Source organism: Asparagus officinalis, chromosome 9 (assembly GCF_001876935.1).
Source record: "Asparagus officinalis chromosome 9, Aspof.V1, whole genome shotgun sequence".
Taxonomy (NCBI): Eukaryota; Viridiplantae; Streptophyta; class Magnoliopsida; order Asparagales; family Asparagaceae; genus Asparagus; species Asparagus officinalis.
The window spans coordinates 34,907,167-34,911,584 of record NC_033802.1 but is presented as its reverse complement, the minus strand read 5'-3'; positions in this window follow the sequence as shown (position 1 = coordinate 34,911,584).

Below are 4,418 nucleotides of genomic sequence, written 5' to 3'. Positions count from 1 at the left end.
AGGGGCGTCACAGTTGGTATCAGAGCTCTAGTTCCAGTATCCTTAGGATCATCCTGTGTCGAGTCGTGGAGCTAGGTTAGAGTTTCTTAGGATTCATGTGTAGAGTCCGCTAAGGATTTCTTAGTATGAGTGAGGACGATATATGCGTATATCTCAAAATTTTGAGAAAATTTTTTTTATGACAACTATTTTTTCTTAAAGTATATGTGTGAATACTATGTGATGTGAAAATCATATTGTGATGAACTATGTATGTACGTCTACTTTGACTCATGAACCTTATTTTTCTTATGATCAGAGAGATGGCAGGGCGTGGGAGACCCCACACTCGAAGGGCCGCTCAGGCAGATCCCCAGCAGGCCCCACCTGAGCCACATCAGATGCTACCTGAGCCGCAGCAGGCTCCCCAGTACCTTATTGATCTTATGGCTCCCTTAGTCGCTAGGATAACAGCCATCGAGGAGCTTGTGGCGAATCATATTGCACCACCACCATCAGAAGCTGAAACCGCCATTTCTCAAGAAAATGGGACGCCTAAGTTTCAGAAGAACAAGGAAGGGCACCCCGAAGATAAGGGTAAGAATAAGAGACCTTGGTCTGGACCTCAGCAGCAGCAGGGCCCTCATAAGAAGGGATCCCAACAGGATCAGAAAGAACAGCAGCAGCAACAGCGCAAGTTCTGGGGAACTTGTTTTAACTGTCGTAAGGTCGGACATAAGGCATTAGAGTGCCGCAGTGCACCAACAAGAACTCAGAAGGGAAATGGTCCGAATCAGCAGCAGCAGAAGACTAAGGGGCAGGTTCTAGCAGTTCAGGAGGTTCCCCAGGGGCAGATTGTCTCATATTCTCTAGCATTAGCAGCAGAGCAGTCTTCAGCCACAGGCAGAGTATATGCAGTGGTTCCCCGTGATCACGGTGCCAGCGGAGCAGTTGTGGAGGGGACGTTCTTTGTGAATTCCTTTCCTGCCCGTATTCTTTTCGATTCGGGAGCTTCGCATTCTATCATCTCGCATGCATTTATGACTAGACTCCAGCTCGTAGCTCAGCCTCTAGTTGATCTGATAGTTTTGCATATGTCCGAGTTTGATGTCATTCTTGGTATGGATTGGTTATCGTCCTACCATATTAGTATTGATTGTTTTGCGAAGACAGTCAGGTTGCGAGCGTCCGATGGGTCCGAGATGATTGTGGCCACTTCTCAGGGCAATCGCTTTGCGGAGTCATTTCTAGCGTTCATCGACAAGGTGATGCTGCGGGATCAGAGTTCTGATTTGTTAGAGACTCGAGTTGTCTCGGATTATCAGGATGTCTTTTAGGACATACCTAGGTTACCTCCTGTGTGAGAGGTTGAGTTTTGTATTGAGTTGCAGCCGGGCACAGCCCCGATATCCCGCGCACCCTATCGCATGGCACCAGCTAAGATGAGAGAGCTTCAGACCATTGAGTTGCAGCCTGGCACAGCCCCGATATCCCGCGCACCCTATCACATGGCGCCAGCTAAGATGAGAGAGCTTCAGACCCAGTTGGACGAGTTGTTAGCTCAGGGTTTTATTCGTCGAAGTCATTCTCCGTGGGGCGCGCCAGTCCTCTTCGTGAAGAAGAAGGACGGCAGTATGAGATTATGTATAGATTATCGGGAGTTGAACAAGGTCACTATCCGGAATAGGTACCCACTGCCTAGGATTGATGACTTGTATGACCAGTTGCAGGGAGCGTGATTTTTCTCGAAGATTGATCTTCGTTCTGGCTATCATCAGTTGCGGGTTCGGGAGATGGATATCCCCAAGACCGCTTTCCTCACGCGCTATGGATCTTCAGTAGACCCAGCTAAGGTTACAGCAGTGCTTGATTGGGAGCCACCAAAGACAGTGACAGAGATTCGCAACTTTTTGGGATTAGCAGGCTACTACAGGAAGTTCATCCAGGACTTCTCGAAGATTTCGATGCCACTTACACACCTTACGAAGAAGGGTGTACAGTTTATTTGGAGCACAGAATGCCAGAAGGCCTTTGATATCTTGAAGACTAAGTTGACCTCAGCACCAGTTTTGACTATCCCGAGAAACGACAGGACATTCGTCGTCTACACAGATGCATCATTGGTAGGATTAGGAGGCGTCCTTATGCAGACTCAGAGAGTAGTAGCTTATATCTCACGGCAGTTGAGAGTGCATGAGCAGAACTATCCCACTCATGACTTGAAACTAGCAGCAGTGGTATTTGCACTGAAGTCAGGGAGGCACTACTTGTATGGAGTGCAGTTCGAGCTATTCACAGACCACCAGAGTCTGAAGTATCTATTCTCTCAGAAGGAACTCAACCAGAGGCAGCGGAGGTGGATTGAGTTTATCAAGGACTACGAGTTTGCGTTTCAGTATCACCCGGGGAAGGCGAACGTCATAGCAGATGCCTTGAGTAGGAAGCGTCGACATCTGATTGCGGCTTTGAGGTGCTCATTGCACCGAGACCTTCTCACTCTTAGCCAGTTTGATTTTAGACCTGAGTTTGGTGGCACTAGTGTATTTTTGGGAGCCATATCAGTGGAACCAACTTGGAGCGGCAGAGTTGTTAGAGCTCAGTTGGAGGATTCTTGGATTCAAATCCGTAAGAAGGAGATTTCCAAAGAGCCTAAGGCCGATTGGACCATTAGAGCAGATGGAGGTCTACGGATGAAGGGTAGATTGGTTATGCCAGCCAGTGCAGAGCTGAAGAGGGAGTTGTTTGATGAGGCACACCGTACTCGATACACAGTACATCCAGGGACCACAAAGATGTACAAGGACCTAAAGAGGCACTTTTGGTGGAGTGGTATGCGCAGGGAGATTTCAGAGTATGTGGCGAGGTGTTTTACCTGCCAGCAGGTAAAGGCGGAGCACCAGAGACCAGCAGGCACACTTCAGCCGTTGCCTATCCCAGAATGGAAGTTGACGGATATTTCTATGGACTTTATTGTAGGGTTGCCCAAGTCAAGGAAGGGGAATGATTCAGTTTGGGTCATTGTGGACCGGTTGACGAAGTCAGCACATTTTATCCCAGTAAGGACTACTTATACAGCTGAGACGTATGCGAGGATTTTCATTCGGGAGATAGTTCGACTTCACGGAGTTCTGGATACGATCGTGTCGGATCGAGGATCGGTTTTCACTTTACATTTTTGGAGGAGTTTTCAGGATTCATTTGGCAGCAAGCTATCTTATAGCAGTGTATTCCACCTACAGACAGATGGTCAGACGGAGAGGGTGAACCAAGTGTTGGAGGACATGTTGCGAGCATGTGTCATTGATTTCCAAGGCAGCTGGGAGGATCATATCCCACTGATAGAGTTCGATTATAACAACAGTTATCAATCGACAATCGGTATGGTTCCGTATGAGGCACTGTACAGGAGACCCTGTAGATCACCGATATAGGCAGACTACCGAGAAGGTAGCGTTGATCAGAGAGCGAATTCTAGCCACTCAGAGTCGGCAGAAGAGTTATACAGATAAGAGGCGAAGACCCCTCGAGTTTCAGATTGGAGATTTGGTCATGCTGAATGTATCGCCTATGAAAGGCGTACAGCGATTTGGGAGGCGAGGGAAGCTTGCCCTGAGATACATTGGACCTTTCCGGATTTTGGAGCGCATTGGAGCTGTGTCATACAGACTAGATCTTCCAGCTTCTATGTCTAGTATACACAATGTATTTCATATTTCTATGCTCAAGAAGCACTTGCATGATGAGGAAAGGTAGCGAGTGTTGGATGCACCGGAGATTGAGCTTCGGGATGATTTATCGACTATTGAGATCCCAGTGTCCATACTTGCTAGAGAAGTCAAGAGACTCAGGAACAAGGTGATTCCATGGGTGAAAGTTCAATGGAACAGAAGTGGAATTGAGGAAGCTTCTTGGGAGCGCGAGGAGGACATGCGACGCGACTACCCACACTTGTTCGAGAAGGTAAAACTAATTAAAATATTTATTATATGGCTTCTTACTTGTATATTTATATCTATATATGTTGATACTTATATTTAACACTAGAATAAGGATATTTTTACTTAATTCTTAACCTTACGGAACACATGGTATATATATGGGGGGTTCCTTGTTTGGATTTTTCGCCCGACGTACTAGTTCCGTTAGATTTGGGGTTAAGTAAGAATATTATCATTTTAGATCGTTAAGTATGAATGTCGCTATGTGCTAACTAGCATTCATTATTGCGAAATGTATATGTGTGCGGGTTAGATTAGACCCTTGTCATGTTTTCAAGTATCTTTATGAGTTAGATGTGATTTCCTGAATTTTGAGGACGAAATTCTTTTAAGGGGGGAAGAATGTAAGACCCCGTAGATTTTTGAGTATGTATATGTACGTCAGTAATAAGGTTGAGTGTGCTAGATTTCAATCATATGCAGCAGAGTCAGAGTATGCAG